Source organism: Nannospalax galili, unplaced genomic scaffold (genome assembly GCF_000622305.1).
Source record: "Nannospalax galili isolate Female #2095 unplaced genomic scaffold, S.galili_v1.0 scaffold1065, whole genome shotgun sequence".
Lineage (NCBI taxonomy): Eukaryota > Metazoa > Chordata > Mammalia > Rodentia > Spalacidae > Nannospalax > Nannospalax galili.
In genome coordinates, this window is record NW_008353600.1 from 736,150 (window position 1) to 760,235 (window position 24,086).

The 24,086-nt window shown below is 42.4% G+C and overlaps 1 long non-coding RNA gene across 2 annotated transcripts in view; it reads left to right on the forward strand.

Moving 5' to 3' along the window:
- The window catches only part of LOC103748272, a 161,388-nt gene that overhangs the window by 93,723 nt on the left and 43,579 nt on the right, over window positions 1–24,086 (forward strand). For both annotated transcript variants that reach the window (XR_003846750.1, XR_003846749.1), the window contains exon 3: window positions 6,503–6,638. This is a non-coding gene — a long non-coding RNA (uncharacterized LOC103748272). The remainder of the gene's footprint in view (window positions 1–6,502; window positions 6,639–24,086) is intronic.

The window sequence follows — 24,086 nt, forward strand, 5'->3', positions numbered from 1 at the left end:
GGCCTCCTTGATCAAGAGGGCAGGTGACCCACCACCATCATAGGACATTTTGAGAGATGCTCATAGTCCCCTGGAACTAGTCGAAGATACCAAAACCAAAAACAGACGGCAAGCCCAGATCTGCACACTGATGCAGGTTGACTCGGGCAGCACATGTGTTAAAATTACATGAATGCCACAAGCTGGCAGACATTCCATCTATAACCTGGGATAGCCATGTTAGGATTTACAACATGGAAGCTGGCAAAAGCTACAGATAATTCCCCACCCCCGAAAGCTGCTTATTAAATATTTGCCGGCACATCACATGGGCAGACTTCAAAAAGCAGTATTTGTTGTAAAAGGCAAACTTTGGAGGAAGAGGAAATGGGAAGTTGTTCAGCTGTGCCTGATGAGTTTCTTCTAGTGACCCACACAGCACATAGTCAATAGTACTGTACATGCACTTAAAACTGCTTAAGAGGATAGTTCTTAAATGCACACAAGGAGAGCAGGATACAAGGCTGTATCTGGAGGTGGTAGGTGTCTCTTACATGAATTATGGTGATGTTTTTACAGGTATATACATGTTCCCAGACTTACTAAATTGTACATACTGAATATGTGTAATTTCTTGTATATCAATTATGCTTTGATAAAGCTTTTTTTGAAAGAAAGAAAAAAAAAAGCAACTTTTAATTGTACGGTGTAGGCTCGCCTTGATCTCTCAGTCCTGCCTCTGCCTCCAGAGTGCTGGGATCACTGGCATGTGCCCCTCTGGCCAGCAGTAAGGCTGTTTTAAAAATCAGAATAGTTTGAGTAAGACATAATTACCCTCCATAATATGACTGGGCCTCATCCAACCAGGTGAAGGCCCCAAGAAAAAGAATCAAGTCCTGAAAAGGAACGCTCTTGCTTGCAGCCACTTCCAGATATAAAACCACACCAGCTCTTGCCAAGCCTGCCCGCCAGCTGCAGCTTTTCTGCCCCCACAGTCACATGAAGACCTCAACTTTTGCATGTGTTCCCCATTTGCCGTTACATGCACAATCACGCGCGTGTGCGCACACGCACACGTGCACACAAAGGTGTGGGTGCGCATATATTTTGTGTTCATACTCATAAGGAATTGCTAACTACATATGTAAAGTATATGAAAAATCAACTGTAGCTAAGCACTGACTCCATGTGCTTGATTCTGTGCTCTTGAACTTGTTTTCTGTAAAATATATTCCTGTTTCTTTCCGGATTTGTGGATGGAGGAGCTAGTCATTTATCCCGCAGCAAGTCAATCCTATGGCGTGCAGTGCTAAGGTTTTAATGATGGCATGAGTTTTGCAAGAAGATACTCTTGGATGAGGGCAGGGAAGAATGAAGAGCGATCACTCACCCAGAAGCCTTACCGTTGACACCCACAGTGTGTGAAGAGCCAGTGAATTCCAATAGAATGAACAATTACCATTCAGATTTGAATTGTCTTTGTTCTGAGCTTCCTGCCTGTCCATCTTGCCCCATCTTGTTCTGCCCTGTGGATTCACTGCCTCCATTCTTTCTTCAGAAATGGCAAGTTTTCTTTCTGCTCTACTAAGTACACTGAGGGCCTCCCAACCCAAAGAGCAGTGAGCTCCAGATTTGGGGGATGGAGGATGTCCAGGAGAGAAAAAAAGCAAGCATACCAGATGCAGTCCCCAGAGGGCAGGGCTGGAGAGAGGCACCTTGGGAGGGAGGAATGAGCCCTACTTTCACCTGAGCCAGGGGCACATTTGTGAGCCTTGTTGATTGAAGATAGCTGTGTGGCCTGAAGAATCAATCAAGAGCTTAATAAAGCCAACAGGCCCTCAGGCCCTGTGAGACCAGGTCATTGTCACTTGGCTCCCATAAGGACAGGAGAATGTGGAGATAAACAAGGGGTACCTTGTCCCTAAGGAAGAATCAAATGCCAGGGAGAGAGCCAACAAAGCACCGGTCTTTGAAATAGTATTTGGATTTCGTTTTTGGTGCTAAGGTTTGAACCTAGAACCTCGTGCATGCTGGGCAAGCACTTTACCACTGAGCTACAGCCCCAGCCCTCTTTTCACTTTTTATTTTGAGACCTGGTCTCACTAAGTTGGCCAGGCTGCCCATAAATTCACTCTGCTGCACAGGTAAGGCTTGAAGTTGTGATCCCCCTGCCACAGCCTCCTGAACAGCTTGGGTTACAAGCCTGTGCCACCAGACTCATCTTGAAATGCACTAACAAGACAGGCACCAAGAAAACATGGGACGTCTCCTTCCCCATAGTACAGGGAGCAGTAGTGCAGTCCAGAAGAACTTTTTGCTGTAACAGAAATGTTTAGGTATGTTGTGACTGCAGCAGCTCTAACCATGTGTTCTACTGAGCCTTTGAAAGGCTGTTAGTGTCACTGAGCAAGTGACTTTTCAGCAGATGATTTTTAACTTTAATTTTATTGAAAAGTCAGATAACACGTTGTTAAGGCTTAAATATGAAGTGTTTCTGGAGGCTCTTGTTTTGAATGCTCCTACCCCAGCCATGATGCCGTTTTGAATTCTAGAAACTTTTAAGAGGTGGAGCCTTATGGAGGAGGTAGGTCACTCAGGGTATGCCACTGAAGATACTGGTTCCTTCTCTCTCTGCTTCCTGGCCACCCTGCAGTGAGTAGCCTCTGCCACATGCCTCCCCCCGCCTCCAGCCCACCATGGTGTTCTCCATCACTAGAATCAGTCCACCACTGAGTTCAGACACCATGAGCAAAATGACTGCCTTATCACTGTTTATGTTGGGCATTTTGTCATGGTGTTGGAAAGTCTGACTAATACAGCTACCTGTGTTTTGGACGATACAGCCATGGGGGATTCCTACCATAGCAATCAACTGTGTCTACCTTCATAGCATGGCGGGGAGGAGTGCTCCAGGCAGATCAACTCCTGCCTTCCTTTGCTACCATGTGCCCCACATCTGAAGTACTGTCATAGTATTATGTTTGTATTTTGTTTTTGTTTGAGCATTGTTTTGTTTTGTTTTTCAGAGACTTGGTAAGTAGCCCTGGCTGACCTGGAGCTCCCAGAGTAGACCTTTGAACTTGCAGCTATGTTCCAGCCTCCGGAGTGCTAGAATTGCAGGCATGTTGTGCCACCACACCCAGCCTCTCTTCATAGTGCTCTGGAATTGAGGGAGCTTGCCCCGCTGCAGAATTTGATCTAGTCGGTTGTGAATCAGAGCATCCTTTGCAGGAAGCACTCATTTGGGTCACCCAAATGTGCCTTACAAACTTTTGTCTAGTTGTCACTTAAAACTCTAGAAACTATGAAAACATCTCACCTGGTCTCTTTCCTAAGGTAGGATTTTTAAAATGTGTTTATTTCTTTCAATATTTGGAAGATTTAGAAGAAAGTCTGTCCAGATACTAGGAAGCTTTATAGATAGGAAAAGCCCAATTTTTATTCGAATCGTGAGAAGCGACTGAGCTTGGAAAACAGAAATGTTGCATTTTGGGACTAAACAAGAAATACTTTGATATTTGGTTCCCAGCTCACATGTGTGCGTTCAGCCCCATTTACCTCCACCTAGAAGAACGAGTTCTGCTGGGGTGTCAGCTCAGGAACTCCAAGACAAGGACTCTGCCCCACCGTTTCTTAATAACCAGATACCATTCAGCCTCCATATGCCCCCCTGCTGGATCTAGAGAACTGCAGAAATGCTTTCCTAGAAGTTCTTTAAGAAAAAAAAAAAGCCATTATAAAGCATTTTAATTAAATATGAACTTCCCTTCAATATAAGTTATAACAAGTTGTATATTTGATTTCCTCTTATGGAGGTGTGGGAATGAACTGTTTTTTGAGGGTAATAGGGAAGTACTTTAGTAACAAGTCTTTGGAATAGAGTAAGAAACTTCTATAAGATCATTTCAAGGTAAGAAAAGTGGTGTCTGGTTTTAAGTGTCATCTTTTAAGGGAATTATTACAGAGTGAAAGGGAAGTGAGTGGTTGTGGTAGACACTAACCAGTTTTCAATCATGATTGTGACGAGTCATTTCTGAGGCATAAATAAACAACTTCCTTCAGTTTGACTCTGGGCTCTATTGCTCCAATCCATCTGCTTGTGCCCATGAGGAGACACCATCGCACATTGCTTTGGAGATGGTCACCCTGAGTCAGACTGAGTAATCACGGTTAATAAGTTTCATTGCTCATTTGTTTTTCACTCAGTCCTCTAATCTATCCCAAATTTTTCTTCCTCCCTCAAAACCCTTGCATTCCCACTGGACTGGCAAAAATTAAAGTCTACAATCCCAAGTGTTAGTAAAGCAGGTGGGTCATACTGTCAGAAGTGCATTTTACCACCACCGTGGATAAATGGGGCTGGGGACATAGCTTAGTGGTAGAATGTTTACCTACAACCACTGTTGAAAGCAGTTCCACATTATCTGGTAGAGATCAGCATGTACACACTCTATAATTCAGAAGCTTCATTCCCACAACTTAGATATTCACATACTCACAGAAATAGTATACATACCTGGTAGATGCCCAACGTTAACATGGATGCATTTAAATGATACATAAAACATAAATATTTCATTTAGTGAAAGAAAGAAAGAAGCCAAAATACAGCCATTTTTATGAGTCCAAAATGGCTAAAACTAAAAGAATGCTTGGTTAGGTGGTAAAACAAAAATGACAGATTGGAGGCGGAGGAGGTGGCTCATGGGTAAGTGCTCACTGAGAAATCGTGAAAACCTGAGTTTTAATCCCCAGCACCCATATAAAAAAGCCAAGTGTGCTTGTGAGTAGCTGTAACCCTAGTGCTGAGTGGTGGAGACAGGCAGACCCTCAGGGTCTGCTGGCCAGCCAGCCTGCCAAGATGACGAGCTCCAGGTTCAGTGAAGATGCCCTATCAAAAAAGTAGATGGAAGCAATTGAGAAAGGCATACCAACATCAACCTCTAGGCTCCACATGTGCATGGACAAGCATGTACTCCACCAACATGTACACACATATGTATACATAGACATCCATATCAAAACAATGAATAAAAGCATGGTAATTGTGTTTATCAGCTTTCCATTATTATGATAAGTTCTTAGTGAAATGGCAAAACTAGCTCCATTTTGTTCTAAATGACTTTTGCTTTACCCTGTGCATTTGCCACTCCCACTGCAGCCAGCTAGCCATGAAGGCCACACCTGTAGTTTCAGGGAGTACATTGTTTCTGTAATACAGGGAAACTTAGAGGTATCCAGCTATACCTCCAACCCAGCTATTCCTGTATCTCCCTGGAGCCCATTGTCCTGCAATTCTGAGAAACTTGTTTGTCCTAACTGAAACTTTGTGTTAACTGAAAACCTCTTTTCTAATTGATCTGCCCCTCGTCTGGTGTAACTGTGGTGATTTGATGGTTATTGGCTTTGCCCCTGGAATGATATAATTGTGGTTTTAGAATTTATAAACCCTACTCTGCCTCCTCTCAGGGTCAAGAGTTCTTTTTGACATTGGCCCCCTCTCTGACTGCTAACAAAGGACTTCTAATTCAACCATCACTATGTGACATTCCTCTGTGCCTGGTGCTCCATGTTACATTTAGATAATCAACTTAGAAGGGTGTATTGGGGCTCAGTTTGGGAGGTTCTGCACCATGACTGCTTAGTTCCATTGCTTTGGGGCCTGTGGTGAGGCACTGCATTATAGTGGGACCATGTGGTTATAATGGAGCAAAATTGTTCACCTCATGGCTGGGAAGAAAAAGAGGAAAGGACTAAGGTACCACAATCCCCTTCAGGGGCATACTCCCCCAATGATCTGAAGACTTCCCACTAAACTCCACCTCAAAACTTTCCACCACCTTCCAATAGCAGCACACTGAGGACCAAGCCCATACCACACAAACCTTTGGGAAACACTTGGGAGCTAAACTACAGCTGTATCATTAATTCAAAAGTTAGGACAGTGGCAGCTCCTTAGAGATGAAAGAACACAATGAAGAGGGGCTTTTGGGGGCTGGAGAAATGGCTCAGCTCAGCTCACTGGCTGTTCTTGCAAAGGACTGAGGTTTGGTTCCCAGCACCCATGTGGCAGGTAACAACTGTCCATAACTCTATATCCCAGGGATCTGACACCCTCTTCTGACTTCTGTGGGCATTGCACACATGTGGTACATTTACATACATGTGGGCAAAACACTCATATACATAAATCAAAAGAATTTTAAAGAGCTTCTGAGGTCTCAAAATGATTTTAAAATTTCTCAGTGAGTAATGGATACATACATTTGTTTACTATCACTCAAACCAGAGAAACATTGTGGAAACAAAATAATCAGACTGATAGCCATCAGACCTCCTTCAGAACACCTGCTGGGTTGCCCTTTCGATTCCCTATGGCTGAGTGGGACTGCATCACTGGTTTTAGCCACTGACTCCTCAGCACAAACAATGAGTGTTATTTTCAGGCCAAATGTGGTTGTCATTTCAAGACTTCCAGAGCCATCTCTTCCTCTGACACAATGACTGTCCTTGTTCCAAACAGCAGATGCTCCCTCAGCCTGGAGTGAGGACATCATGGATCATGGGTGTCAGCCAACCCGCAGCATGTGGAACCAGCAGGACATAAACCTTCCCTGTTTGAAGCCACTGCCAACCTTTCCTGATGACATGGAGACAGGGTGAGTTCTCACCTTAATGTCATTTTGGATAAGACCTGTTTAGTGAAGAAGATGAGATTGTGGAAGGCACAGGAGAATATTTCTGACTGAAGAAACTTCCAAGTACAGTGACCCTGCCATGAAAGCAAAGGACAAAAAGAATGCCAGTGGGAAGAGGGGTGAGAAGAAAACAGCAAGAACTATGATCAGAGAGGCAGGCAGAGGCCAGAGCAAGCACATTGTAGACAGTGGTCAAAAACCTGGAGCTCAGGGAGCTGGAGAGATGGCTTAGCAGTCAAGAGCACTGGCTGCTCTTGCAGAGGACCTGGATTTGATTCCCAGCACCCACATGGCAGCTAACAACTGTCTGTAACTCCAGTTCCAGGGGATATGATGCTCCCTTCTGACCTCTGTGGACATTGTATGACATGGGTGTGCTTACGTACATGCAGGCAGTACACTCCATATATATTTTTTAAAAACCTTGGGGCTCAAGACAAGCTACTGGTGGCAGGAGAATATAGCATCATGCAGAGTCCGTTTTAAAGGGCTCATTCTTGCTATTGTGTGGAGGATGTGTGGAGAGGGCAAATGTGGAGCCACAGAACCCACTTACAAAGCCACAATAGTGACAGATGATGATGACTTCAGCTTCATTGCTAGTAGGCAAAATAGAAGTGGATTTTCATTAGAGGCAGAGTCTCAATATTTAGCCCAGATTGGGTTCAAGTTCATTGTGTCCTGCCTCAGCTTTCTGAGTACTGGGATTAACAGATCAATGTATCCATCTAGAAGTGGGAATTGGGAGGATGTGTTTTGCAGGTACACCAGATGGAGCTTGCAGAAAGATGGAAATTAGAGGGACGGAAGAGGTAGCTCAGTGGGTAAAGGTGCTAGCAATGTAAGCCTGGCAACCCGTTCAATCCCAGGAACCCACTTAAAAAGTCAGATGCCAGCTGAGTGTGGTGGCACACGTCTTTAATCCCAGCACTCAGGAGGCAGAGGCAGGTGGATCTCTGTGAGATTGAGGCCAGCCTGGTCTACATAGTGAGTTCCAGGCAAGTGGGGCTGCAGGGAGGCTCTGTCTCAAAAAGAAAAAAAAGTCAGATGCAATAGCATGCATCTGTAATCTCAGCATGCCTACTTTGAGATCGGAGGTGGAGGCAGGAGAATTGCCTCGAAGCTTGAGGACCACCTGCTCTGGAGTATGAAGTGCAACAGAAACGGGAGACCAGCCATAACATGGTGGAAGGGAGAACCAACTTTCCACTTCTACTGTACGAAGCAGTGGAGAGACTTGTCAGAGGTGCCAGGCTGTGCTGGTTTGAATGGAAAATAAAAGGACAGCTCCTCTGCATGGTTATCTTCCACTAAAAGTTACTTGATCTGGACATCAGCCACCTACAGGGAAATCAAGATAAATAATGCATGAATGACAAGGGAATTTTATGAAAAGACCCATAGTATGCACTGAATTATTTGAAAACAAGCCTGGTATAAGATACCTCTAAGTGTATTTAAAACGTACACTTTTTGGATATATGGATAGATTACAACTTTTAGAGTAACAAATGGACAAAAATGGGCAGTCCAAGCAGAGTGTAGTGACACAGACCTTTAATCCCAGCATTTGTAAGTGCAGGTGGAGCACTGTGAGTTCGAGGCCAGCCTGGTGTACAAAACAAGTTCCAGGCTCACCGGGGCTACATAGTAAAACCCTGTCTTTAAAAAAAAGTCTTCCATAAATTGGAGTACAGAAGACAGTTTTCTTCAATACTGTTTCACCCATTCGTCTCTAGAGAAGTAATGGACTTGTGAATATTTAACACTAAAGTGCAACTCTCATATGTCAATAAAGTTGCAGCTCACTAAATTTTCACAAAATGAGTGCACCCTTGCAATCACCACATAGATCAAGAAATAATGCATTATTAGCAGCCAAAAATATTTTATTATTTTTATTTTATGTGTATGAGTGTATTGCTGGCGTGTAAGTAAGTGCACCCATGTTGTACAGTGCCGTGGAGATCAGAAGAGGATTTCGGATTCCCCTGGAACTGGAGTTAAGGACGGTTTGTAGCCACCATGTGGGTGCTGGGAATTAAACCCAGGTCCTCTGCAAGAGCAGTCAGTGCTCTTGACTGCTGAGCCATCTCTCCAGCCCAGAAGTATATTTTTAAATTAAAAACAATAACTGGTAGAACAAAATCAAAAGAAAATTGTAGTATTAAAAAAGCCACAATTCTCTCAAGTCAACAGAAGAGGGTGCTCTTGAGCTAGCAATGTGGTAAACCATCTAAAGCCCTTACCCTTCCTTGCCCGTGAGTCCAGGAAAAAAAAGAGAAAAAGTACATTTCCAAATGAACAGGAAATTTGTAAACTGCAAACACCTAAAATCACTATAAAAAATATAAAGTAAAAAATCAAAATTCTCTTCCACAAAATGAAGTGGGAAGAAACTGACGCACAGTAACAACCTGAACTCAACATTTGCAGGAATGCAAACAAAAACATCTAGAATTATAAATTCAAAAACGCAGTACAGAACAAGGCAGACTGACATCCCAGGGCAGTGTCAAGCCTGTAGTCAGGTAGAAGAGGTTCTTTGGACTAGTCTTCCTGCAACTAATTCTTCTCAAGACAGCTGAAGGAGAGCAACTGAAGTCAGACAGACATGGAAGGGGTTAGACCCTTGGTAGGCGAGACAAACAGCACAGTGTAAGTTTTCCATTTGGGTGGCTCTTATCCCGAGGGCAACCCACAGTCCTCGTCATACAGCTGACTAAAACCTAGTAAAACCACAGTCTTACTAGCTTGTAGAATCAAAGGACAGAGTTTGAGGCAAGCACCACAGATTTTCTTTTAAAGGTTAGAAATTGTGCTGTACGCTGACGTACCCCCAATATGTCTCGGTAACCCTTAGTATCTCCAAATGTGACCTCAGTGTCTCCCAGTGTGGCCTCTGGTGTCTCCAAGTGTGACCTGACTTAGGAACAGGGTCATGCAGATTTACCAGTCAGATGAAGCCTTGCTGGACTAGGTGTCCCCTAATTCAGAGTGACCGTGTCCTTAAAGAGGAAACATGGGTGCAGACACAAACAGGGCGACTCAAAACAAGATTGAGGCCAACAGGACAACACAGTTTCAAGATGTTCCAATAGTAAATGACTGTTTTAAAGAGCCAGGGAAACAGACTACACATGAAAGCAAGGCAAATGGAACAATAAAAGATTAAGCCAAATGCCCCTTACTTCCTCACATGTAAATAGAAACTCACCTCTCAAAGGAAAACTTAGGGGTTGACTCACAGGGCAAATGCCAGCTTGGTGCTGTACTCAGGAGATCCAGCAAAGTCAGAGCCATTCCAAATGGCTGAAAATACACAGATGTAAGTGTATGCAGCACACAGCTCAGTAGGGAAGCAAGGCTGGAAAGTGAGATCAGAAAACATTGTATTCACACAAAATGCTTGAGTCTACTCAAGGAGTCTACTTGGTCATGACAAAATCCACGATTCACAATGCTAATGTGTCACCAGTGAGTATATGGACACAGTACAGCAGCCAGCTTTCCGATAGAAAGTTCTGGATGCATAAGGAGAAATTCACAAACTACCCAAGAACTGGAGGTATTGCTTCTGCTCTACATGGCAGAGGTCAAGTGGACAAAAAAAAATTACAGAAAAACTTAACCCATATAATCAATGGACTGAACACACATTTTTTTTTCTGATAACAGAGCCCTACCTCAAAAGTATTGAAGGCTACTAAAGTTTCCTGTGTACACCCCCCCCAATCTACATACTGAAGCCTGAACCCCAATGTGATCATATTTGGAGATAGGGCCTTTGACAGACAATAAGGTTGAGATGAGGTCATGGGGGATAGGAGAGACTATGAAGGATTATTGGCCTTTTGAGAAACACCAGAAGATGGATGGATCGATATTCTCCCTCTCCCCTTTCCCCTCTCCCTCTTCCTTTCCCTCTCCCCTTCTCCCCCCTTTCCCCTTCTCCTCCCTTTCATCCACCTCCTCTCTCAGCCACATAAAAACACATTAGATTTCAGCAGAACAGAGACTCAAGACCAGGCTGCGGCTCAGTGGTAAAGCACTTGCCTAGCATGCCCTAGGCCCTGGATTCAGTCCCCAGCACTGAAAAGAAAAAAAGTCAACATCTCTGTAGCTATGCTTCCAGATTGCATAATCTGAAGAGAAATAAAACAGGAAGAGCCTCCCAGAAGGTGAGACGTCCTTTGCTCACACCAGTCTCACAGCGAGAATGAGGAGAGGAGAGAGAGGAGGGAGAGGAAGAAAGACTAAACGCCGTCCAGGTTCTGTGAGAAGCATTAGTTTGTACATCAGTAAGCTCCAGGAATTCCAAGCAGAATAAGCCCAAATGTTAGAGACTGGGAGTGTCAGCAGCAAGGGGGCAGGAAAGAAGTTCCCAGCATCTGTCCCCATCTGGAAACACCACTTGGCATAACGACTCAAAAATTCCTTTACAGGAGCTAAGGAGTCCAGGTGAGCAGACAGCATCTATAGGCAGCACAGACAAAAGAAAGAGGATTTGTGATGGAGAAAGGGCAGCTCACCAGCCCATGCTCCTCTCTCCCCAAGCATGTGGAGGAAGAAGATTATGCACACCCATCTTTGTTGGAGACTCTAGCACCAGGCCCACCAAGGAACCCTGGTGGTAGAAGCAAAATTGACAAAATTTAGCTAACCTATTAAAGAAAAAAAAAAGAATATAAATGAAATAAAATACATTAGCAAATAAGGGGGTAAATGAAACAGAAGATTATAATCCAGCAATTCCACTACTTGGTTATATACCCATAGAAACTGAAATCAGTATGTCAGAGAGACACCTGCACTCCCGTTCAGCATAGTCAACATGCAGATTCTGCCATTGGGAGGTGAGTGATAAAATGTGGAATACAGTGGACTGTTAACATAAGAAGAAGGGAATCAAGCTGCTTGTCACAGGGTGTGATGAAGAGACGTCACGAAAAGTTACATTCTTATATAGTCTTCCTTTAGGGACTGGAGAGATGGTTCAGTGGTTAAGAACACTGGCTGCTCTCACAGAAGACCCATGTTCAAATCCCAGCACCCACATGGCAGCTAACAACCATCTGTAACTCCATTTCTAGGGGATCCAGTGCCCTCTTCTGACCTCCGTGGACATTGCACAACATGGGTGCACTTACATACATGCAGACAGTACACTTACACACACAAAAGAATAAAACTTTTTAAAAAACAGGGCTGGAGAGATGGCTCAGCAGTTAAGAACACTGGTTGTTCTTGCAGAAGACCAGGTTCGAATCCCAGCACCCACATGGCAGCTAACAACTGTCTATAACTCCAGTCCCAGGGGATCCGACAGTCTCTTCTGTCCTCCGCAGGCATTTCACGACACGGGTGCACCTACCTACATGCAGGCAATACACACATTACACATAAAATTAATAAATATTTTTTAAAAGACCTTCTTTTAAACTTAGACTATTTTGTAGCTTCCTTTTGTTTTACTTCCTAGGTAGATATCTTGAAATGCAACCCAGTGATGTTTTGTCACTGTGTTGTTTCCACTACCCTAAGATGTTTTATTACTCTGTAACATCTTGAAGCTCTGTGATGCTTCCCACTTACATGTGTAACTTCTGATACAGATGTGGAAACTAAGACAATGGAAAGCTCACTAAATGGTCTAATAGACATCTGATCCAGTTAGTCCAAGGAAGGTGTAGCTCAAAAGTGACAGATAACCTAGACTTCTTTTTTTAAAATATTTTATTTTTATTATTTTTTTAATTTTGTTTTTGTCTTTTTGAAGCGGGGTCTCCCTGTAGCCCCAGCTGTCCTGGAACTCACTATGTAGACCATGCTGTCCTTGAACTCACAGAGATCTGCCTACCTCTGCCTTCTGAGTGCTGGGATCAAAGGTGTGTGCCACCACGCCCAGCTTATTTTTATTTTATGTGTATGAGTGTATTGCCTGCATGCACATGAGTGCACCCGTGTTGTGCAATGCCACGGAGGTCAGAAGAGGGCTTTGGATTCCTCTGAAACTGGAGTTAAGGACAGTTCATAGCCACCATGTGGGTGCTGGGAATCGAACCCAGGTCCTCTGCAAGAGCAGAGTGCTCTTAACCGCTGAGCCATCTCTCCAGCCCCAGATACCTAGACTTCTGCCTGTGATACCTGTTTCTGTAAATTGCATTGACCATTTGACCAATTCCTAGCCCAGTTACCATGGCCTAGCTATAGATTAAAAGGCAGGAGATGTCCTGACCCACACCTGGAATGTCTACTTTGTAAGATATGATGACAGGAAGCAATTTTTCCTGAGATTACATGGCTCGTCATGGAAAGAAACATAGAGTCCAGGTGCCAACCATAAAAGGATGACATGGAAAGGCATTTATAACCCCATTTGTATTTTGTTCTTGGTCCAGAAAACCTTGAAGCCTTTGTTGTTAATTCTGGGACCACATGCATGTGAAAATAAACAAGCTTTCTAACTCTCCTGGATCAATGCTTGCTCTCCTAACTGTTCGAAGAATTTTTCCATAACAGGTGCACCTAAAGGACATTATGCTAGGAGAGATAAACCACACACAGATGGATAAACACTGCATCTCCCCTTTATATGTGGAATCTTAAAGAGCCAAACTCAGAAGCAGACAGTAGATTGGTGGTTGTCAGGGGCTGGGGGCGGGGTGGGGACCTGGGAAGCTGTTGACAAAAGGATGCACAGCTTTAGTTATGCAGGATAAATAAGTTCTGGACACCCAGGGAGCAGCATGACTACTGTAGTAAATAATAATCCATTGTATGTCAGAAATTTGCTAAGAGAATAGGTCTTAAATATTCTCCCCACACACATAGTTTACTGTGTGAGATGATGGATATGTTAATTAACTAGATAGGGTAACCATACTTTCTGGCCACAGCCAAATTAAAGTAGAAATCAGTGGTAAGCAGGAAAACTCCACATTTTTGGAAAATGTGAAGTATTAACTTCAGAAGAAGCCAAACAAAGTATTATAAGAAACCCCTATTTTTTGCAATATTTGTAGCTCTAAAACTGTTCTAAAATAATAGTGTTTTTTTTAAGTCACAAAACATAGATTATGAATTGGATAAAAAATAGATGATTGATAGATGATGATGATAGATGATAGAAAATATACCTCTGAACTATATAAAGAATCATATTTAGAATTTATGAAGAATTCTGGAAAATGTAAGTTGAACGACACACCACTTCACACCTCTTTGAATATAGGTAAGCATATGAAACAACCAGGCCTCCCTTTATCCACTGATTAGAGGTTAAATGGTACAACCTCTTTGGAAAGACATTTCAATCGTTGATTATTTTCAATGAGTTACGTACTATAGGACCCAGAATTTCTATGGCTAAATGCATCCCCAAGAGAAATGACTCTCTTTCCAAAATGAAAATGATTTAGGCACAAATATTTATAGCATTATTTACTCAAACAAAGCTTAAAATAACCCAAATATTTATCAGACAGATGAAGAAATCGTGATATAGCACTCACCAATGAAAAGGAACTGATTACTGATAAGCTCAGCAACATGGATAAATCTCTAAAACACCTATTAGTCAGAGATACCTAGAAAAATAGATGTATACATACAGTTTAGATAAATGATAAATGGGAGATCGATGATAAAAGAGAAATGATAGATAACAGATAATTGATAGGCAGATGTGTTATAGATGAGACAGATTGTGGCAGATTTATTATGGGAATTGGCTCCTATGGTTGTGGAAACTGAAAAGTCCCACCATCTGCTCTCTGTAAGATGGAGACCTAGGATAGTTAGTGGTTCTGATTTAGTTTGATTCCAAAGGCCTGTGAAACTGGCTAGGGGGTAGGAGGAGATACCATAAGCCCCAGAGATGGAAGGCCCAAGAACTAAGACTTCCAGTGCCCAAGGACAGGAAATAATGTCTGAGCTCAAGAAAAAGGAGTGACCCTTCCTCTGCCCTTTGTCCTATATGTGCCCTCAGAGAAGGGATACTGCTCACCTGCAATGGTGAGGACAGATCTTCTTGTTTCCATTTCTTAGCAGGGTAGTCTGCAAGTCTCAGGCAAGATGATCAGGAGGGGAGCCTACAAGCAGGGAGGGCTGAAAACGTTCTAGATATTTAATTGCTAGTTTCATAGGTTTACACATTTGTCAAAAATTAGTGACATGTATATATTTCTTCATAAACCATACCTCATTGAAACTGAATTTTAGGGCTGGGGAGGTGGCTCAGTGTGTGAAAAGGGGCACAAGCATGAAGACCTGCGTTTGGATCCCCAGAACACATGTAAAGCTGGGTGTGGTAGCACACACCTGTAACTTCAGTGTGCCTACTTTGAGTTGGAAGGTGGAGACAGGAGATGCCCAGGCAGCTCCAGCCAGCTAGCCAGGAGTATGCAGCTGTGAACAGGAAACGTTGTCTGAAACAAGGTAGAAGGTAAGGCCCGACACCCAAAGTTATCTAACTCTGACCTCCACACGCTGCCCATGGCACTCCCATACCTGTGCTTCCACATCATATCCACAAACCCATTTTTAAAAACCTGAATTTTAAGGGAAATTTGTGAAATTAAACTTTAAATTCAGAATAAAGTATTTATTTTTATTTTATGTGTATGAGTGTTATGCCTCCATGTATGTATGTAAGTGCACCTGTGACATGCAGTGCCTACGGAGGACATCAGATTCTCTGGAACTGGAGTTACAGACAGTGGTTAACCATCATGTAGGTGCTGGGGTTCATTCCTGGGTCTTCTGCAAGAACATCCAGTGCTCTTAATCACTGAGCCATCTCTCCAGCCCCCAGACATAAGGTATTTAATTATTAGGAAATAATTAATTATTTGCTTCTGCTGGCCTTCTGCTGTGGTTGTCAGAGAAGTTGTCTGTAACTAGGGCATATCCAGGTCTTTCAAAGCCTGGATATAATTTTAAAGGCCTATTGTGATGAACAGACATAACTATAAATGTGAATGAATTAGGTATAAATGAGAATATTATTTTAAAATGATAAAATATCAAATTACAGATTTTTAAAAAGCTGAAAAATATCACAAACATTACCAAGTAGTTTTTAAATTTTCTGCCTGAAAACCTATTTTTTCCTGTATATTTTGACAATGTGCTGTTTAATCACCTGTTTACAGAGCAGTGAATTTCTATTATTTTCTGTAGAAAGATAACTCACTTTTCTAGAATGGTTGATACCATTTTCATTGTTGCTGTTGTTTTTGAGACAAGGGTCTCTTTGTCCCTGGCTATTACATAGGCCAGGCTAGCCCTAAACTGGCAGTGATCATCCCACCTCTGCCCCATGAGTGCTAAGATTACAGGCATGCACCACCATACCTGGCTTGATAGAATTATTTTATGATTCATTGTTGGACAACACAAAAGGTACAACTTCATCTGGGGAAACTGTCCTTTGTGGTGATGCTGCAGACTTAGGCCCTGTAAGTATTCCCCCATGGAATTTCTATAAAAATGCATGGTGTATTGTAATTAATTATGCTACATTACTGAATGTACTTCTGATACTTCTGATATAAGGATACTTTTATTTTGATGAAGCATCTATAAAAATACACCCTGAGCTTATAAATGACCTTGTCTAATCATACAGAAATATCAGCTGGTTCCTTTGCCTTGGAGAGAATCAGCGTGTGTGTGTGTGTGTGTGTGTGTGTGTGTGTGTGTGCGCGCGCGCGTGCGCGTGCATGTGCATGTGTGTGTGTTGAGAGAGCCACCCAGTGCTTAGAACAAAAAATAAGCAGGGCTTCTAACACATTCCAAATGCCAAATTTACCCCACAATTGGTTATTCAGAGGATACAAAAGAAGCAAGCCCAAATGCAGTAAATGCTGTATGTTGGACCACAGCGCCCCCTTTGGGAAATGGAGAGCTTTCTTGAGAAAAGTGCCTGGTGAGACTTTTATGGAATGCGTGGAATCAGTGTTATGTGCCCATCAACAGATGAACAGCTAAAGAAAGTGGGGTATATGTACACACAGTGAGTGGAGTTCTTTCAGCCACAGAGAAGAATGAAGTTGTGTATTTTGCAGGAAAATGGATGGGACTGGAGACCACTGAATCACAGCATTTTAATGTCAGGAGTTACGTCTCAGAATGAGCAATGAAATCCTGACAGTTTCATGTTTTCTCTTGTACATGAAATTTAGGACAAAAACAAGGACATGAAAGTAAAGAGGGAACATTAGAAATTTGGAAGAGGAAAAGGAGAGAAGGAGAAAGGGGGCAGTAGAGGGGTAAGGACCATGAAAGTACATTATACGCATGGATGGAAATGTCATGGTGAAACCCTTTAGATTGGACAATTGGATGTGCTAACTAAAATGCAGAAGTTATGCTTTTTCTTTTTGGTAGTCTATTAAGTATATAATGCTCTGTGTAAAACATAATGTATATGCTTTAATTAAAGTGCTTTGTTGCTAGAGATTGCTAACAGTCATGTAAGAACTAATCTTCGAGGGGGTTGCTGATAGCTACTGACTAAACAGTGCAGTGGGTACTGAAGGCTGGGGTGGCTGTGGCAATTTCTTAAGTTAGTGTGATGTTTGCCATATCAGTTGACTGTCTCTTTCACAAAAGATTTCTCTGTATCATGAGATGCTGCTGGCTACCATTTTACCCACAGTAGAACACCTTTGAAACTAGGAATCAACCTACTCAAACCTGGCTGCTACTTTACCAACTAAATTAATGTCATATTCTGTGGTGGTTAAATGAGAAATGTCCCCTGTAGGCTCAGGTATGTGAACACTTGGTCCCCTATTGGTGTTCTGCTTTGGGAAGGGTTAAGAAGTGTGGCCTTGCTGGAGGAATATGTCACTGGGGGCGGGCTTTGAGAGCTGGTAGCCTAACCCCACTTCCAGTTCACTCTCTCTGCTTCCTGTGTGTAGATGGAAATGTGATGTGCCCGCTTCCTGCTCTGGCCACTTTCTGCCATGCCTACCCTGGCATTATGGGCTCTCCCTCTAGAACCATAAACCAGAATGAACTTTCTTCCTTAAGTTGCTCCTGGTCATGTTTTTTTTTTTTTTTTTTTTTTTTTTTTTTTTTTTTTTGTCTTTTTGAAGCAGGGTCTCCCTGTAGCCCCAGCTGTCCTGGAACTCACTATGTAGACCAGGCTGGCCTTGAACTCACAGAGATCCACCTGCCTCTGCCTCCCAAGAGCTGGGACTACAGGCATGCGCCACCACGCCTGGCTGGTATTTTATCATAGTAACAGAAAAGTCACTAATGTAGTATGTTCTAAATTCAACAGTGTCCACAGCATCTTCTCCAGGAGCAGATTCCATCTGAAGAAAGCACTTTTCTTTGCTCCTCCATAAGAAGTAGCTCCTTGTTCATTCAAACTTTATGGTATGATTGTAACAAGTCAGTGACATCGTCAGGTTCCCCTTCAGTTCTCACTGTTCCCACCGTATCTGTAGCCACTTCTTCACTGAGGTCTTGAACCCCTCCCTCTAAACTTCTTCAGAGTCTTATGAATGTTGATATGAATCGTGATTTTTTTGAGGCAGGGTCTCCTTTAGTCCATGCTGGCCCCCAGCTCTCTATAGAGCTGGGGACCAGCTTTGAACATCTAACCCTCCTGCCTCCACTTTCCAAGTGCTGGGATTGCAGACATGCACCACCATGCCTAGCTATGAACACTCTTAATCTCATCTGGAATGGTGTATCTTTTCAAAGGAGTTCAATTACTTTGAAGAAATAATTTATTATTCTTCTATTAGAAGAAAAATCAGTACATAAGGACAAAACGTATTTCTAAATAATAAAACTCAAAAGCCAGAATTGCACGGGCTGTAGAACGGAAGTTGTGTTAGTACTCACAGAACATCTCTTTCAGCGCTCTTGGATGATAAGGCACCTTGTCAATAATCAGGAATACTTTGAAAAAAGTCTTTCTCCCTTTAAGCAGTAGGAATTGACAGTGAACTGAAAATATCCAGCATATTATCTTATAAACAAATGGGCTGTTACTGAGCACATTTGTTTTCTTCACATACAGACCACAGGATTTAAGGGCCCTGAAATTTTTAGTAGCATATATTATTTGTACCAAATAAGATTTTCACTTTATTTTCATAAATTTATACATGGATCAATCAGAACACACATAACAGCTACTAAGTTTACCATCTTATCTGGTTAGGGTTCATAGTGCTCCAAAACAAACCAATAGTAACATAAAAGAGTACTGACTACAGATTACCCTAACAAATAGAATAACAGAGATGTTTGTGGGTGGGAATTGAGCCTGATGGAAATGCTTGAAATACTATGAGAATTATCAAAATATAATGGAAACCTAAAGTGAGCACGTACTGCTTGTAAACAGCACAATAGACTTGCCCCAGGGCAGGGTTACCATGAGCCATCCGTTTATAAAGATCATATCACCTATGAGGTACAATAAAGCACATAATACTAAAACAAGATATGCCCATAATTTATTTTTGAATGTTAAATCAACCTTATACTCCTGGGATAAATTTCACCTAGTCATTATGTACAATCAGTATTTTGGAGCTATCTTTTATACATATACACTTTCATAATTATTATATTTTCCTGATATATTGGTCCTTTTATCATAATAAAACATCTTTTTTGGTATAAGTTACAATAAATCGAATGTATTTGTATATAATTACATATATATTACCTGCCATAAAATATCATGAGTATTGCTTTAAACAATTTTGTCTTTCAAATTAAGAGAAAGAAAATAAAACTATATAATTCCTTACGTTTAATCAGATTCACCACATTTGGTATTCTTTTTTTATATATAGAAGGAAGATTTTATTGGCTTACGGTTCTGAGGGATAGCAGTCCATCATAGTAGGGAGGCATTGGCAGAGGTGGCCAGAGCCGAAAGCTGAGCACTTACATCTTCAAGCAAGTACAGGAAACAGACAAAGTGGAAATGGCAAGGCTAAAGCCCACCCCCAGTGACATGCTTCCTCCTTAGCAAGGCCAAACCTCCTAAACCTCCTAAAACAGCAGCACCAACTGGGGACAGTGTTCAAATACTTGAGCCTATGGGGGACATTCATTCAAACCACCACATTCCACTCCCTGGCCTCCACAGGCTCATGGCCATATCATAATGTAAAATGCATTTAATCCAACTTTAAAAGTTCCCATAGCCTTAAGTTAGTCATAGTGTTATCAGTCTTAACACTATTCAAAAGTCCAGAGTTCCTTGAACCAGTGTCCAGTCTACAAAGAGGAGGGTCAACACAGAGGAAACATTTCCTCCATGCTTCCAAGTGAAGCTAGCCACGGTCAAGCAGGACATTTGATTTATCTTCACATAGATGGAACTGGTAAAAGAAAGGAGCCAGGGGCTCCTCCCAAGCCCATGTGTTCCCTGGGGAACAGATCGACTTTAAGAGTAAAAATAAATTGGTTTATCTGGGCCAACTGTATGGCCTTAAACACCCAAAAGGAAAGTATAACCAAAGATTAAAGGGATCAATATAATTCTTTAAGAGTCCATGTGTATAGCTAAAAGCTACATAACAAGAAACAATGCCAGACAGGAGATACCCTCCTTTGAGTTGTTGGCCAGGGTGGCCCAAGAGACCTAAAGGAATATTGACAACTGATTGCTGCTAGATGAGGAAGAGCTGATCTTCCTAAAACAAGGAACTCTGGGTAGGCTGACTAGACTCAGTGGATGGACAAGCACTGAGGAATGGCTGGGGGCACCGACAACACAGTGGAGAGTAGCGGGGATGACAGAGTATATGGGCTCCAGTTGAGGGGGGAGCTATGGGAGGGTGCCATTTAGGATGTGGGTGTATAGATGAATAAGATTGTTTGGGATGTTCTGTATGAAATACACACAAAAATATCAACAAATAAAAAATGTTATATTTGAGGAAGAAGCATAAAAATTTGCTTCATATTAATCAGTAGAGGTGGAAAACATTACCACTGAAATCTACCTGATGATTTTGTATCCATGCTCAGGTGCCAAGGACCTGAGTGTAACCGACTGTGACTAATAATAATCAGATACATAGAGATTAGAGACACATGTGAAAACATCTAAGCATTAAAAATGAGTTTTTCTGTATGAAACAGTATATTTTAAAATGAAATGGAGATCTTTTTTAAAGGTTAAAACTTCATTCAGTTTTATGTCTTATAGGGTTTATACTGAGTTCAATATCATATAACTGTGTTAATTCAACTGTGAACCTAAAAATTTAGAGCCAATTTTGAAAGAGATGCATCTTTGCTCTGGAAATTGTTATTGAATATGTTAATGCTGTAATGAAATGCTTCTTCTAATCATGTGATTATTAAATAATTTTTAAAAACATTTTATTTTATGTGTATGAGTGCATTGCCTGCATGTATGTGAGTTGCACCCATGTTGTGCAGTGCCATGGAAGTCAGAAGAGGGCGTCAGATTCCCCTGGAACTGGAGTTAAGGGTGGTTCGTAGCCACCATATGGGTGCTAGGAATCGAACCTGGGTCCTCTGCAAGAGCAGCCAGTGCTCTTAACTGCTGAGCCATCTCTCCAGCCCCAAAATAAATAATTTTTTAAAAAGTCCAGAGTTCAAAGTCTCTTCTGAGACTCAAAGCACACTCTTAACTAACCCCCTGTAAAAATTAGAAAACAGATTATATACTTCCAACATACGATGGTACAAATACACATTCCCATCCCAAAAGGGAGGAACAGAGGCATAATGAGGAAATACTGACCAAGGCGAGTCTGAAAAAACAGCAAGGCAAACATCAAATCCTGTAGCTCCATGTCTGATGTCTGGGACTTTACTTCCAAAGGGCTTAGATGGCTCAGCCTGTCTATCTTTGCTGTGTACAGCATACATCTCTCTTGGGCTGTACCATTCCCTGTATGCAGCCCTCCTTTCAGGTGTCTTGAAGCTCTGACATCTCCAGCATCTTGGGGTCTCCATTGCCAACAAAGCTTGACCTTCACAGCTTCATGCAATGAACTCTCAGGGTCTCTTGGTCTTCTAGGGCCTTCTTTATACAGAGACTCCCCTGCCATACACTGCCTTGCTTCAGCAGCTCTCTAAAACCACAGAGGAGGAATCAATGACCACCCCCCCACTCTTGCATCTTTCACGCCTCTCGAGCCAGTACCAAATGAACTACACTGCCAAGTTCCACTGCCAGACTCTGTATGTTGTGACTTTCTAGGAGCAGAAAACTCCTTAGGCCTTTTCCTTTCACAAATTAGAAGCTTAGCTGGATGGGTTCTTGTCTTGAGGGTACTCTTTCCATTGGTTAAGTGGAAATCTGGAGGCCTCTTCTTAATGGTTCTAATCTCTTTATCAAAGAGAGCCTCTCCTTCAGCACATGCCTTGACTCCATTATTAAGCTTCCTATAGTTCTCTTCCTTTTCAAATTGTATAGTTTGTATTTCTTTTTACCCCAGTTGTTCTTCATTGGAGATCTCCATAATATTCACCTAATAACCAGGACACTGATTTAATGTTATGCTGTCTCAAAATTTCCTCTGCCAAAGAACACAAAGATTTTGAAAAGTCTCTGCAGATGCGAAGCAAAATTAATTAGTTCTTTTTATAAGAATTTACATCTATGTTTAATATTTTCACAACTGTCTTCCCAGGGTTTCTTTACATTAAGCTTACAAAATAAGGCTCAAATAATTAGTCTTGAGAAAGGTGATTTATGTTTAGGGCAAACAGATGTTTCTCTAGTAGATTTTTCATCTTTTTCTTACAAGCAGCAAAGACCGTCTTATATATGCTCCAGATGTTTACAACAGCAGTTCTCACAGGAGGATCCTTCACATCACAGTGGAGCATGTTAGAGCTCCACTACCTCGTGTCCCACCCCAGACCAGCTGAACCAAGCTCTGTGGCTGGGTCCCCAACAAGTTCTCCAGGAATCCCTAGTGCATACAGAAGTTTGGGTACCTCAGCTGAGTGATGATATTTTTGCAATTTTGAGGTCTGAGTTTGTAAATTTGCTACACTGCAAAGAGAAAGCAGTGATAAAGTCATTTTCAATGAGAACAAATCTAAGCAGTGGAAACAGAAGGAAGGGCTGAAGGCCATTGCCTTGGCCTCAAAGGCAGCCAGCATGTTCTATTTTTAGATTTCATCAGTTTTATTTGTCTTCTGGCAGTCTCAATATCTTGGGATTGGATTTTACTATATCAAAAGGTGTAATATTTGCCCAGAATGCAATAGAACAACTCATAAGGCAGTGTTTAATCAGACTGGCTGCTACTCATGCCATACAAGGCTTTAAATACATCTCCCCAAGGGAGATGGCTCAGGACACATACAGAGAGCAATCGATGCCCTTGAATTTCATTTGCAGCTTACACAAAACACAAATGCAAGATCCGATACGAAGATTGTGCTGGATAGCTTTAGTGTCAACTTGACACACCTGGGTTGAGGGAGCCTCAGTTTTGGAATTGCCTCTATTGGACTGTCCTGTGGCTATGTCTGAGGGGCATCTTCTTGATGAGTGATGTGGGAGGGCCCAGCCCACTGTGGGTGGTGCCACCTCTGGGCAGGTGGGCCTGTGTTGCATAAGAAAGCAGGCTGAGCAGGGGTGAAAGGAGCAACCCAGTAAGTAGTGTTCCTCCATGGCCTGTGCTCCAGCTCCTGCTTCCAGGTTCCTGCCCTGAGTTCCTACCTTGGGCTCCCTGATGAACTATGACCCAGGAGATGTAAGCTAAATAAATCCTTTCCTCCCCAAGTTGGTAGTGGTCAGAGTGTTTTGTCACAGCAATGAAGAACAAACTAAGAGATTGGTACCAGAGTGTGGGGAATTGCTGTGACAGACCTGACCTTGGTGTTTTTGGGAGGACTGTGGAAGTGTTTGGAACTTTGGGCTGAAAAAGCCATTGCATGCTCAGAGTTTGTTGCTGTGGAACTTGGAACAGTTATACCGAAAGAGTTGTAGACGATGGAGGCCTGGGTTGTGAAGCTTCAAAGGGAAGTGGAGACTATCGGGGCTGTTCATGTGAGATTTTGGATTGAGAATCTGTGGGTTCTGGTCGGCTGGGGCTGAAGAATCAGCTGTGATTAAGAGGAGACCAGAACCTGAAGCAAAACCTTTGCTTTACTGGGACAATTGATGCTGGTTAGCTGGGGGTGCAAGATCAGCTGTAAGTAACAAGAGACCAGCATCACTGTGGTGGAATCTTCTGGGAGGTATTTCCTCAGCATCAGCACACAGAGGGGACCTGCACCTCTATTTCAAGCTGGAAGTAGGAGTTGGTAATGTGTAAGAGTCTCCTGCATGGTTCTGGTGTTGAAAGCGTGAAGGGGTCACAGAGAGCAGCTGAAGCTTGGCACTCTGAGAGGCCAGGAAAGGCCATAGGTGAAAGTGCAGCTTCAGTT